This window comes from Lolium perenne, chromosome 7 (genome assembly GCF_019359855.2).
Source record: "Lolium perenne isolate Kyuss_39 chromosome 7, Kyuss_2.0, whole genome shotgun sequence".
Taxonomy (NCBI): domain Eukaryota; kingdom Viridiplantae; phylum Streptophyta; class Magnoliopsida; order Poales; family Poaceae; genus Lolium; species Lolium perenne.
Genome location: NC_067250.2, coordinates 235,030,646 through 235,045,522, shown reverse-complemented (window position 1 = coordinate 235,045,522; position 14,877 = coordinate 235,030,646). Strand labels below are relative to the sequence as shown.

At 53.8% G+C, this 14,877-nt stretch overlaps 1 long non-coding RNA gene across 1 annotated transcript; it reads left to right on the top strand.

Annotated features, from left to right (window-relative positions):
* The first annotated feature begins 13,139 nt into the window (after positions 1–13,139).
* LOC139833770 (uncharacterized) lies at positions 13,140–14,624 on the top strand. The gene is made up of 2 exons (XR_011749356.1): positions 13,140–13,518; positions 13,601–14,624. It is a non-coding gene; the product is annotated as an uncharacterized lncRNA (long non-coding RNA).
* Positions 14,625–14,877: the final 253 nt, after the last annotated feature.

The window sequence follows — 14,877 nt, the reverse complement described above, 5'->3', positions numbered from 1 at the left end:
TGGACGAGACAAATACCGCAACCCCTCTCCTCCGCCCAACGGTTACCCGCGACCCCCTCGCCGCCGTAGTCCAGCCGGAAACACCAGGCCCCCAGGGCATGGTGGGATTGTTATCCGCGACAACGTGCTGCCAAGAAACAGAAATAGGGAGCGCTCGCCGGAACCTCGCCGGAACCAGAACAACGTTCATGAGCCCGAGCCCAGAAGGAGTCGGAATGAGGACCGTGGTCCAGAACCTCGCCGGAACCGCGATCCAGAACCTCGTCGGAGCCATGACCCAGAGCCTCGCCGGAGCCGTGACCCGGAACCGCATCGGAACGACCAGGGCAGCCAACGCCAGGGCGAAGGCAGCCACAGGAGCCGGAGCCAGCACCTGGAAGGCCGAGGAGAGTCAGAAGGCGGAAGCAAGAAATCGCACCGCCCACCTCGCAGGTCTCCCTCACCACCACCTAGCGGTGGAGGCGGAGGTGGAGGCGGAGGCAACGGTCGAAGATCTCGCTCTCGCTCAAAGTCTCCTCGCCACGGCTCACGCGACGCACGGGATCGCCTTAACGAATACAGAACCGACTACATTGGTCCGAAGTGCTTTGGCAGGATGATTCGAGAGGAACCAAAGCCAAGGATGAACCTCAAGCTACCCGGAAACCTGAAGCATTATGATGGCACCGAAAGGCCGGATACCTGGATTGAGGATTACTACAATGCTGTAACCTTCGCCGGAGGAACCCCTAACATCGCCTGCCGCATGCTTCAGTTGTACCTTGTAGGTCCAGCACGGATCTGGCTCAGCGACCTCGAGAAGAATTCCATCTTTTGCTGGTTCGACCTGAAGAACGCCTTCGAGAAACACTTCAGGGGCACCTACAAGAGGCCTGCCACAACAAGCGACCTGCAGGCATGTATCCAGAAGAAGGGCGAAACATCGAGGAATTTCCTCACCCGATGGTTGGCATGCAGAAACGAGTGCGAGAACGTCGACAACCGCACGGCAATGCACGCCTTCATTGGGGGCTTGCAGCGAGGAGGATTGCTACGGCACAAGCTAACTTGCATGGTCAATGCAAATCAACTGACGTTGGACGACATGATCACCATCGCCAGCGATCACACTGCCGCCGATGACGACGCAGGCGGTGATCTCGCAGCCACAGCAATCCCCTTGCATCAGCAAAAGAAGAACCGTGACAACGGTAGCAACAGCAGCCATAAGCGCAAGAACCCTGATGACCAGAAGAGTGGCGGATCCGAGATGGTCGCCATGGCGTTTCAACGCGGAGGTCCAGGAGGCGGAAGAGGACGCGGACGTGGAGGCGGAGCCGGCCGGGGTCAGCAGCATACCTCCGAGGTCACTGCTGGCGGATCCCGCGCTCCACAAACCTACGAGGAGTACAGAGACATGCCCTGCCTGGCCCATCTGGATCCGGTTACAGGGAAGTCCACTCACACCAACCGCAACTGCAAATGGGTCAATGATCTAAAGAACGACCCGGAGGCAGGGTACAAGCGCGCCCGGAAGCACCGCCCACGTGGCAAAGGTGGCAAGGGCAAGAACAAGGACAAAGAGGACGATAGTTCCGAGGCGATGGATGAGGATGATAACTCGCCGGATCCCAAGGCAGGAGCCGCAGGTAAATCCAATCCATTCGACAAAAAGAGCGTGGGGGCTTACCACACTTTCCTCGGAACCCCAACAGTACGCGCCTCCAAGTCAGCTACCCGGATCCTGAACGCCATAGTTCCGGCTGTGCCGCAGTACGTCAGGTGGTCGGAAATCCCGTGCACATTTGATCGGAAGGATCACCCCGCAATCGTGCCAAAGGAATGCTACGCCTTGGTTGTAAGTCCCCGCATAGACGGGTATGACTTCTCCAAGTGCCTCATGGATGGCGGAGCCAGCTTGAACATCATGTACCTGGAGACTCTAGAGCGGATGAACCTCACCAAGGAACAGCTCAAACACAAAGACCACTGAGTTTCATGGTGTGGTTCCGGGTAAGAAGGCGAACTCCCTCGGCAGCATCACACTTCCCGTGGCCTTTGGCGATGTTCATAATTTCCGCGAAGAGAAGATCACGTTTGAAGTTGTGCCCTTCAAGAGCTCCTACCACGTCATCTTCGGCAGGCCCACCTACCACAAGTTCCACGCAAGAGCGTGCTACATCTACAACAAGCTCAAGATTCCGGGTCCTAAAGGTATGATTACCGTATCCGGAGACTACAAAAAGGCTCATGAGTGCGAGTTAGGCGAAGCCGCCTTCGCAGAGTCTGTGATATCCGGAGAAGAGCTGAAAGGCTACAGAGCCGCGGTGGATCCGACTGAGATGCAGACCACCAAGAAGCAGATTTCCGAGCAGAAAACCTCCTTCAAGCCCGCGATAGAAACCAAGAAGCATGACCTCATCCCAGGTGACTCTTCCAAGCAGGTTTCAGTCGGAGCCAACATGGACCCCAAATAGGAAAGCGCGCTCGTCGAGTTCCTCCGCGCTAACATGGATATCTTCGCATGGCAACCTTCTGACATGTCCGGAGTACCTAGGGAACTCGCCGAGCACTACCTCAACATAAATCCGGGGGCCAAACCAGTGAAGCAAGCTATGCGACGCTTTGGAGATAAGAAGCGCCGCGCCATAGGAATGGAACTAGCAAAGTTACTAGAAGCAGGTTTTGTAATAGAAGTTATCCACACCGATTGGGTCGCGAATCCCGTCCTTGTACCCAAAAAGAACACTGAAATATTAAGAATGTGCATCGATTACTCTGGCTTGAACAAACATTGCCCGAAGGATCCGTTCCCCTTGCCGCGCATTGACCAAGTCGTTGATTCGACGGCAGGGGCGGAACTTCTGTGTTTTCTTGATGCGTATTCCAGGTATCATCAGATCCGGATGAAGGAATCCGACCAAAAGGCGACTTCATTCATTACCCCGTTCGGTACTTACTGCTATGTTACTATGCCCTTTGGTTTGAAAAATGCAGGTGCTACTTACCAACGTACGATGCAGCGGTGCCTGAAGGACCAAATTGGCCGGAACGTGCACGCTTACGTCGACGACATCGCGGTCATGACCCGGAAAGGATCCGACTTGATCAGCGACCTCACAGAAACCTTCGACAACCTCCGCAGGTACAAGATGATGTTGAATCCGCTGAAGTGCGTCTTTGGCGTGCCAGCCGGAAAACTCCTTGGCTTCATAGTCTCTCACAGAGGCATTGAAGTTAACCCGGAAAAGATCAAGGCAATCCTGTGCATCAAAAGGCCAACTTGTCTCAAAGATGTGCAACGACTAACTGGTTGTGTTGCAGCAATCAGTAGGTTTGTTAGCCGTCTTGGCGAGAAGGCACTACCTCTGTACAAGCTGCTGAAGAAAACAGACAAATTTGTCTGGGACGACGCAGCCGACGCAGCTCTTCAAGGGTTGAAGGAAATACTTACCTCCCCACCTATCTTGGCAGCTCCAGCAGAGTCAGAGCCAATGCTCCTTTATCTGGCAGCTACCAACAAAGTCATCAGCCTCGTCATCGTGGTGGAGCGAAAGGAAGAAGGTCATGAATATGACGTCCAAAGACCTGTCTACTATATTAGCGAGGTGCTGACGGAGTCAAAGCAAAGATACCCTCACTTTCAGAAGCTAGCCTATGGAGTATTCCTAGGCAGCCGGAAGCTGAGACACTACTTCCAAGAGCATCCAAGAATGGGGCCGTGAGCAAGGCTCCGCTGTCAACAATTCTCAACAACGCTGACGCAACAGGACGTACGGCTAAATGGGGCATTGAACTATCCGCCTTCGACATCGCTTACAAGCCCAGGACTGCGGTTAAATCCCAAGTCTTGGCAGATTTCGTCGCAGATTGGACAGAAGCTCCGGATGCAAGTCTGGAGCCGGAACCAGAAACATGGGTCATGCACTTCGATGGATCCAAGCAGCATCAAGGCTCAGGAGCCGGAGTCACCCTGAAGTCCCCTACCGGAGAAGAACTGCAGTATGTTCTGCAGATCCACTTCGAAGCTAGTAACAACATGGCGGAATATGAGGCTCTACTACACGGTCTGCGCATCGCTAAGGAAATTGGGATCAAGCACATCATATGCTGTGGAGATTCCGACCTGGTGGCACAACAAGTAGCCGGAACCTGGAACGCCAGAAACTCCGTCATGGCGGCCTACAGAGACGAAGTTGATGAGATCGCCAAGTGCTTCCTCGGATACGAAGTCAAGTACGTCAGGAGAGACGATAACACAGCGGCAGACATGCTATCCAAGCTCGGATCCGGCAGGAGGCAAATTCCGCCTGGCATTTTCCTGGAGCATCTCCGGATACCCTCGGTGAAGGGCGCTAACCCGGAAAACCCAGAGGTGGCAGTGTCTCCGGCTAGGGAAGTGATGGCTATCATTCCGGCTTGGACACAGCCTTTCCTGGACTACCTCATCGATCAGAAGTTGCCAGAGGACGAGGTCCTCGCACGACAGATCGTCAGACGAGCCAGAACCTACACAATAGTTGATGGACAGCTCTATAAACGAAGTGCAGCAGGGGTATTTCTTAAATGCGTCTCCAATCAAGATGGCATTGAAATCCTCAGAGAGATCCACGCGAGGATTGCGGGCATCATGCCGCTCCCAGATCACTCGTTGCAAAAGCTTTTCGGTTAGGTTTCTATTGGCTTACAGACTAAAGAAGACGCTGATAAAATAGTCAAGACCTGCCGAGGTTGTCGATTACGCTACTCAACCAAACGCTCCAGCCCAAGAGCTGAAGACCATACCTATCACCTGGCCATTTGCGGTGCAGGGGCTCGATATGGTTGGTAAGTTAAAAAGATCATCTCCTGGCGGTTTTGAATACCTCCTGGTCGCTGTTGACAAGTTCAGCAAATGGATCGAGGCTAAGCCAGTGAGAAAAGCCGATGGTGCTACGGCACTAAAATTCGTCTGCAGCCTCGTGATGAGATTCGGCATCCCGCACAGCATAATCACAGATAATGGCACAAACTTCGCTCAAGGAGAGTTAAGGGATTACTGTGACACAATGGGGATTCGACTGGACCTTGCATCTGTGGCTCATCCACAATCTAACGGTCAGGTTGAAAGGGCTAACGGTCTAATATTATCAGGAATTAAGCCGCGCCTTGAAGAACCGCTGCGACGAGCAGCCGGAGCTTGGGCTGACGAGTTGGAAGCTGTTCTGTGGAGTCTACGAACTATCCCTAACAGATCAACAGGGTTTACCCCATTTTTCCTGGTATACGGATCCGAAGCCGTGCTTCCCTCCGACATCATCCACGACTCACCGCGAGTTTCCGCCTACAATGAAGAAACAGCTGATGAGGCCAGACAGCTATCTGTGGACCTGATCGAGGAAGCTCGGAACTTAGCTGACCAGCGCTCCGCCATCTACCAGCAGAAGCTCCGACGCTATCACAGTCGTCGAGTTCGGAAACGCTCCTTTATGGCAGGAGACCTGGTCCTCCGCCTTCGACAGGTGAAAGACCATAAGCTGCAATCTCCATGGGAAGGACCCTTCGTCGTTAGCAAAGTGCTTCATAACGGGTCGTATTACCTTGTTGATTTCCGCGAGCTGAGGGATAGACCTGCTAACTGGCACCGGAAACGCAAGCGTGAGGATCCGGATGATATCTACGATGAAACAGATCGCCCTTGGAACATCGCACAGCTACGTCCTTTCTACACTTAGCATATATTTTCCGAGTTATAAACTCTGTAATAGTTATACATGATCAATGAAATAAAGCTTATGGTTCACTCTTTGAGTCTTTTACCTCCTTTACTTGTTCATTTTAGATCGTGTATGTTTTTTCCGACTAAAACCGCAGAGCTGGATATTTCCGCCTAGGCGTGTATGAAAGTTGTGATTTCCAAAACCGTCCTTTAGGGCGTAAGCTTAAGTTTTCTGATTAAGTTGTTATCTGTTGCGAACTTGTGGATTCCTAGTAGCGATTTCCGGCACCTATGCCTGGGGGCTTGTTTCCGCGGTTATTGACGGATTGCCATTGGGCTTCGTCGCCGCTGGCGAGCGTTTCCGGCTAAGGTCTTCCGGCTCGCGGAAGGTCAAGCGAGTAAGCCGGAAAACAATGAAGTCAGCACTTGCTTTCCGACATAAAACGAAACATGCACATAATATTACCGGATAGCAGGATAAGTGTTTCCGCCCCATGCATAATCGTTTTGTTCCTAGCTACTTAAGAATTTAAAGTCTTATTACAAACCCTCGCTGGGGCCAAAATGATGCATTTGTCTTTCCCGCAGGAATAAAAGTTTTCATTCCCCCTTAGCCGGAGAAGTCTTGCCCTCTGGATCCTGTTCCTTGGCGCCTTCGGCCGGAGAAGACACGTCTTCTTCACTTTCTTTTTCTTCAGAAGCTGCAGTGCTGGTCTTGGGTTCTTCTTGGGGAGCGACCTTGGAGCTGGTCCAGGTATATTGGGTCCCGGATTCTGTGGGTCGCGCCTTCGCCTCGAGCTCCTTTTGAAGTTCCGCTTCCAAGGGCTCGTCGGCGGGCAGAACGACCTTGTCGTAGAATTCCCCATGACGGATCCTGCGCGCAATTCGGGTGTCGTAGCCGCTAACTGCATCCAGCAGCGCGCCGACATCCGCATCCGGAGGAACGCCCGTGGTCACTTCATCAAGATCAAGATCCGGAGTATGTGCTAGGCACATGGTCAAGGCCATTGCAGCTGCGCCTCGGGCTGACGATGCTTGTAGATCCGTCACCAGCTCCGGAAGAATGTCCATCTTTCCAACAAGCTTCTGGACGTTGCAAGTGCGGCTCCTCTTGATGGATAAGTTATAACATATCTTGCGGGAGGCGGAGATGAGATCTTTGCAGTCATCGCCTGCAAGTTGAAGAAGGTCATCCCGTGGGAATAAATTCCGGCGCTGCTCCGGATAACCAAGTGGCTCTGCATAAGATAATCAGGATATAAGCATGCAACTTGAGCACAAAGTAAAAGTCGGAGCAAACATCTGGATGAGGTTTCTATGTCTTACCCAAAATATTCTCGTTGAGCAAGTCCCAGTGATGCTCCGCCGTCTCCATATATCTCCGGAGTCCATTGAGCTCTCTTTGCTGTCTCTTGATGGTCTCGCTGTCAGCATTCTTTTTCAGTTCCAGCTCCCCCTTTTCCCTGATATGCTCGGAGTTTTTCTCCGCCAGCTGCTTTTCGGCCTGCTCTCTCTTAAGTTCCGCCTCCTTTAGTTTCGTTTCCAACTCTTGGTACGAGGAGCGCAGGTTCTCAAGTTCAGACGAAGCTGTTGCAAGGGAGGAGGATGCACCTATAATGACATAAGTTAACAGCAAGTTCAAAGTCGGAATTTGGTTAACGACGAAGAAGGCGGAAACCAACCTTGGGCGTCCGCCAGTTGTTTAGCCAGTTCCGCATTCTCATCCTTCAGAGTCCGGATATTTTCCGCCTGACTCAGAGTAACGCGGCGCTGCAGGGCAATGTTCTTGTGCAGCTCGTAGTGCAGCGCCTGCTGTTCCTGTAAAATTTAAACAGTGCAGGAGTAAAAATTCCGCCTGTAGCAGTGGTTTCTTTCAAAGCATCATTGCCGGAACTTTTCCGCCATAATGCTTGGGGGCTACTGGTCCATTCTAAACAATTTTCCCGGAAGTAATCTTTCTCTAAGCATCTAAGCGCTAACTATTATTTGAGTTTCTGCCTACATGCTTGGGGGCTACTGGGGAATACCTTTTGCTTGCAGATGAGCTGGTCGAAGAACTGGCCGACGTTTTTCTTGAAGTCCTGGATTTCCGATGTCCTGGAATCAGGCTTCCCCCAGGCGTTGTTCAGCATGGCGTTGAGCAGGTCTTGTTCAAGTTCCCACTTCTCCGCCTCGGACAGCTTGTTGAAAAACTTAGTGGCATACGCCTTGGGGGTGGAAGTGGTGTCGGCCGGATCTCCAAAGTTCTTCGGAAAAACGACCATGTCGCCAGCGCCCTCTCCAGCCTTCTCGGAAGAAGTGACTTCAGCCTCTCCTTGGCCTTGTGTTTCCGCGTCCTCTTGGGCAGGGCCCTTGGCCTTAGGATCTTCTCCGCCCGCATGCCCGCTGCTAACCGGAATTATTTCCGGTGGAGTGTTTGCGGCAGGTGGGGGAGATGGATCAGCTTGAGGGGGCGACGGTTGAGGAGTTGGGTGGGAGGCGCTTGGTGGAACTGGAGTAGAGGGACCAACAGCCGGAGATTTTTTCATATACTTCGTGATGGGCTCCTGGCTGGTGGTCCGCGTGGCAGCGGTTTTCGGATTCCTGCAAACAAGTGAAAGGGTTTAGACAAGAGATAATTTCGCCAAGACAAAGTTGCATCATGTTCGGAAACTTACGGGGCGCCGGGGATGATGGGGCGCGTGCCCTGGCCAGCCGTTGAGAGCATCCTTAGACGCGCACGCTCCGCTTTCCTTGAGTCTAGCGGAGGTGGTTTTGTCGTCTTCGGTTTCTTGGCGGAGGCCTCGCCGCTAGCTCCGGCTTCAGAGCCGGAAGCCTTGGCGCGGGGACGCTTTGTAGGTCGAGGGGCCGCCTTGCGGGGTGCCTGTTCCTCTTCCTCTTCGTCGTCTTCCGGAGCCTCCTCCGCCGTGTCGCCGGTGACGGGGACGCGAATAATGGTGCGGAAGTTTTCCTCCGCCAAAGTGTTGAGCTGGAAGGAAAATGAACAAAAGTTAGAGTTAAACATCAAAAAAAAAAACTTGTGAAGTTTGAAGCAACGAAAAGAACAAAGCTTACCGGAGGACATTGGTCGTTCGTGTAAATGTCCTTGAACAGTTCCGGGACCTGTTGGCCCCTCGGAATCTTCACCAGCGTCTTGAACCTTCTCTTCAGAGAGTCGGCCGGAAGATCGTGGCGGGTAACCCGGAGAAGATCGTCCGCCCCGGTATAAGCGCACATCAGGCGCGCGTTGTAGCGTAGAGGCTGGATTCTCCGGGAGAACCAGCTAAGTGTGAGCTGGGCTCTGGTCAGTCCGTCGTGGACTAGCCAGGAGATTCTCCGAGCAGCCTTCTCCAAGATCGGAGTCAGGGCGAGTGAAGGGACGAAGCTCCAGCTTGCAAGTTCTTCCGGAGGTTCGTTGACGAACTGGGGCAGGCCTTCGTGGACTTCCGGAACTGAAGCGTTCTTCTCATAGAACCATCCGGCGTTCCAGTACCGGACGGATTCGTGCGAATCGTGGGGAGGATACATACGGTTAGGGCGGAGCATAAACGTCATGCTTCCGCAGTTCACCATTGCTTTGTCCTTGGTTTCCTTCTTCACCCGGAAAAAGAACTGCCATAACTTCACGTCTGGCCGGATCCCAAGGTGCCCTTCGCAGAGAGTCACGAAGTTGGACAAAAGAAGATAAGAGTTTGGGCAGATGTTGTGGGGCTGGAGCCCATATGTGTTGAGGACGGAGAGAAAAAACTCCGAACAGGGAAGCGAGAGTCCGCGTTCCACCCAAGCTTTGGTCATAACAATTTCTCCGGCTTCGGGCTTGGGGACGTCGGAGTCACGCGTAAAACTCCAATGTGTGGAGATCATGCCCTCGTTCTGGAGTTCTCTAAGCTCCACATCGGTAGTGGCGCAAGGCCACCACTGACCCCGCTCTCCTTCGCGGATCCGGGCTTTGGACGCCCGCTTGTTTTCCGTCTCCTGCACCTTTGCTGCCATCCGAGCTTGTCCCTCGAGTTCTTCTTGGAGCTCTTGGAGGGAAGGGATCCGGCTTGGAGCGGTGCTGGAAGATGCGGAAAAAGGTTGAGCTAGTCTAATGTCGGAAATATATGGTGGCAAGAATGATATGGGATCCGGGCATATGGGTTCTATTTGGTTGGGATCCGGGCTACTTGGAGAGCTACCGGTAAAATGCGAAGAATCGAGTGGCATGCTTCCGGCTGCACCCATACAAGATGTTTAAGTTCCCGGATCACCTAAGTCTATCTTCTACACTAGGTTATCTTCTACAAGGCCGGCGCACTTACCGCTAATGGCGCGGTGGCTCGACGGAGCTCCGGTGAAGATGAGGTCGCCGAACTTGAAGGAAATCGTCCTGCGTGACCACGAATCGGCGGCGGAGCGAATTTCTCGTTCAAACGTGGGAATCTTGGTGCGAGGGGAGCCTTGGTTTGGCGGCGCGCGGAGCTCACCGTGGCAAAGCTCGCCGGAGTCGAGATCTGGCGGGCGGCGCGGCGCGAGGAGGAAGACGAGGTGGTGAGGAGAGGTGAAAGAATGGATTTTTACCGGGCCGCGGGGTATTTATAGGCCACACGCGGAGATTCGGGATCCGGATCCGACGGTGGAAACTGAACGGTCACACCGTTGGATGGATGACACGTGTTTAGGTCAACTGCGGTAAAACGACGTGGAGGTAACTTAACCATGCACTCCCGAAAATTCCGGCTGAAGATTTGCATTTGCGAAAATTTAGCGCGGGAAATGAGGAAGTTGTGCGCGGGAAATGTGGAACTTCCGTTGTTAAGTATGATCTGAAGATGAAGGATTTCCGGAACCGTTTTGAGTCTTTTAAGATTCCGGGTAATTCCGTGAGGATAAGTTGGCTCTCGTTCGAGCAGGGAGTAACCCGGAAATGTTCTTTGGAACGTCGATGGATGAAGTCCCGCGGGATGGGAGCATTTTCCGGCTATAAGTTGGAAAAAGAAGAAAATGCAAAGTTGGAGCTCTTCAAGTTTCTCCGCGTTACCAACGTTTGCCGAAGATCATGATGGACCAGCAAGGCGGAAACTGCAGGTGAAACTCGGAGAACTCTGGGGGCTACTGTTGTGGGTATACTTCATGGGTGTACCATCGACAGTGCCTAGATCCGGCAAGCCCGGGTGGCCCACGGACGGTGATGAGGCATGTGGCCCATCGGGCGGCCCAGTTGCTGTTGATCATGAAGGAAGAAGTCCAGTCCAGGATCGATGGCCGGATCCGTACCGACATAGAAGTCACCCGGATCTGTGGAGGCCCATGAGGAACCCGGATCCAGTACGATGTATATGGAAGGCGGATCCGTGACGTGCACGGCAAGATGTAGTACCGTAGCTAGGCTGTCTGTAATCCGGCTAGGACTCTCCATGTAAACCCTAGATCCGTGCGCCTTTATAAGCCGGATCCCGGGAGCCCTAGAGGGACAACCACAACTCATTGTAACAACGCGAAAGCGCCCAGATAATTCCAGACAAGCAGCAGTAGGCCCTGTCATCGTGCAGGTGTTCCGAAGCTGGGTAACTCGCGTACCACCGTCCCGCGTGCACTCCGCCCTATGGCCCCTACTTCTTCTCCCCCTCGTGAGGATCCCTCCTCCGAGGTACCGTCGATTAGGCAACGACACATGGTTTTCCACAAACTAATACACAGTTTGAACCATGGTGGACACAAATATAAAATTTTGCAAAGAAACTAAACCTAACTAGGTCGTGCATCGAAGGTTTCCTGTGTTCGCTGCTAAGAAAGAACACTCGAGCGCACACCCAGTCACCCAAACTGGAAAATCCAGCGGGAGGATGGTGCCCTTGTTGGTTCTACCGATGAGGCGAACATCCAGAAACTTTCGTGCACGTGTTCGCTGCGAAGAAACAACACTCTGCATCATCAGTCGTCCTCCTCGTCGGTGCTGTCGCCGTGGTAGTCCCGGCGGCAGCGCGTCTCGTCGAAGACCTTGACGCTCATGTCCATGTCGCCGAAGTAGGAGAACAGGAGGATGAAGCCGGCTTCGAGGCTGTGGTGTCGCGCGAACTTCTCCCAGCCGATGTTGAGGTACATCTTGCCGCGCGTGTCGTAGATCACGTCGACGATCCACCGGTAGTAACCGCACGCAGCCTCCCGCAGATGCATCGTGCGAGGGGCGGTCGTCGCCGGCGACGTAGTCGACGAAGGAGTCCGGCAGCCTCTGGATGCCGCGCGGGTCGCCCTTGAGGACGAGGACGAACTCGAACAGCACGTCCGGCTCCACTTCCATCTCCGACGATGAAGCCGGCGGCGTGGGAGGCGACGGCGAGCGTTCAGCTCTGCCGCGGCCATGACCACGACCACGACCACGGCCGCGAGGTCGGCCTCCACCTCTACCAGACATAGCGTCGAGTCTTGTTGAGATGGTGGCGGCTAGGGTTTGGGAGAGAGGCGCTAGAGTTTGTGTGTGAGAGGGACGATGAGAGGCGGCCCATTTATAGGCCGGAGGGAAGCGGAGGAGCCGTGGCGCTCATTAACGTCGGCACGCAGAGCTAGGCGCGACGGGACGCGTCGCTGCGCCTCTGCGGGAACTGCACCGTCACTGCAAAGCCAATAACTTTCGTCGCGGGGTAGGCGACGGTTAGGTTAAAATTTATTGTGTCGCTGACGAGTCGGCCCCGCCACTCCCCGCCTCGCTTTTCGGTGTGTCCGGCTTCCCCGGAGCGTCCCCTGTGGGACGGGGAAGGGCTCGGGGCCGGACACCGTATCGGGGCGCGCCAGACAAAATTCGGGTGTAGGGGACACGGCTGAAACATTTTTTTGGTCCGGCGCGCCCCAATTTACTTTGGGGGACGCGGCTGGAGATGCTCTAAGCACTCAATTTGTACAGGGTAATATTAATGTTGACAGACTAGGATCCAGAATCCAGCTAGCTCTAGGCCGGATAAGATGACCTCATAAGGGTTGATGACCTATATGCGTAATTCCCTACTAGCTCAGCAGTTAACATCACCTCCTAAATTTAGAATCTGCAAGATTATACAATAAGAATGGAGTTGACATCAGATTACTAGCAGTTATGTTAGTATGCCATGGTGAGAGAACGTAGGGGCGCAAGAATCTGGCGAACATTCGAAGGAAAATGGCCTGCCGGATCCATTGGCGCCGTAGAGGACCACCGCGGGTGCTGACGTGGACGGAGGAGATGGCATTGAGCGCGAGGCGCGATGGCGGCCTAAGGAGCTGTACGGTGGGGAGCATTTGGGGAGGCGACGGAGGAGGACGAGCTGCAGGCGCGCTGCAACGGTTGCCGGCGGCGAGAAGAGGAGGATGGGGGCCTTTAGTGGACAAGGCAGAAGAGCTTGTCCATCACATGGGTCGCTGACTCTTGGGCCCACTGTCGCGAGCTAATGACTCTGCGGGCCGAAACGGACGGTCGAAGCGCTTGGAATGAGATCTGACGGTGGACAAAGAATCTGTTCGCTGGCAGGTCTCTTCCCAGGACACTACATACGCTGACGAAATTTCCCGTCCCCAAATCGAAATCGGTCGCGCTCCATTACATCCCTCAATGGCTAGGTTAACGGCGGACGCCATCGACGGGAACCCTGACGACCGCGCGTCGTCGGCGTCGGCGTCGAGGGGGGCGGGCGGGGCCGGCGGAGGCGACCGCTCTGCTTCACCATGTCCGGGCGTCGAAAGAGCCGGGGCGTCGGCCGGGGGGACGACCGCAAGTTGCTGGCGCCGGGGAGAGATGGTGATGCCGGAGGGGACGACGAGGACGACGACCTGAGGTACAAGGACCGGCAGGGTCGCGGCCGCACCGCCACCGCCACCGCCACCGCCACCGCCATCCCAACCCCGAGCACAAGGTCTTGTCGTCAATCTCTTCGGCTTGATACGCGCACAAGTTGTTCGACAGATTGCTCACCAAAGTTTGCCGTCGTTTTGCAGAGCTGAAGGAGGTCCCAGAGAGATACGAGGACCAAGAACACCCTGTGGCGACGCTCCCAGCAGTAAGCGAAGCCCAAGAATTGCCAACAGAAATTGATTCGCTGATTGTGTCGAAAATACCTTCAATCTATGACAGGTGGGCGCTGCAGAGAGTATGTGGCCGCTGACGCAGCGCTGCCATGAACTGTGAAAGGGCACCTTTGCCGCTCATAGTAAATGCCGACTTCGCTGAAGGTGCCGACTGCGCGCCACAGAAAATGAACCAGCTTGTTCAGCATCCTGCTAGTCACCTGTCAACATGCCTTGGCTCGTTGGACAACTGGATAGTAATTGGCTACGAAGCTGTATTCCATCCCCAAGAGAACCTTCATCCTATTCATGACGACTGTTAGCTGGTGCAGCCCATCAAGGGTGGCATATTCCACTTAGCAAGCCCGTGCTTGTCTAGTTACAGAGGACGCTCCAGCTCACTGCTAGTTGAAGATTAGGATGGAACCTTAGTTACTCTCAGCCGGCCAGAGGATGCCGTGTAAGACTACAAAAAGTTTCTCTTTGTCGATCCCATTGTTGCGTCAACTTCAAAATTGCAGGATTAGCCAGTCAAGGAGCCCAGAACCATGTCATCTTCTGCACCCCAGACTCTAAAGTTTGGACGATTTCATCGGCAGGGTTTATTACCAGGGGAAGCGATATTCAATTTTTTCAACAGAAACTATTTATGTTTGGTGGCAATCAAACAGGACGCCTCATGATTGATTTTTGTCCCCACATGTGCTTGTTCCCAGCTGTTAGCAGGATCCAGAGATGTGCAGCAATTGATCCTTCTATAGTGAACTACACCATCCAGCAAAGGAACCTTGTTCAGTCTGACGAGCACCTTCTTTTAGTTGTTAGATACTTTGACACTAAATTGGGATCAGTTGGTAGCTGTTAGAGTGTTTCAGTTTGATACAGATTCACGCACAGGACTGAGAAACAGAGCATTGGTTCCATGGCCATTTTGATAAGTCTGAGCTCCATTGAATGCTTTGATGCGTCTGATCGCAAGGAAATCACGAGTGGTCATATCTACTTTCTTGATCATTTTTGCCCGCAGATTCTGCCGGTAGACAACCAGCAGTTTGCGTATCGCTCACAGCAGTACAGTCTTGAAACTGGAGTAATAAGTGAGCATTTGATTGGCAGAGAGCAAGCCAGCAGGGTACCCGATGTGGTTTTGCCCGCCAGACTAGAATCGGCCGGCCCATAGGCGCCTGCCCTGGGGCAACCGAGAGAGC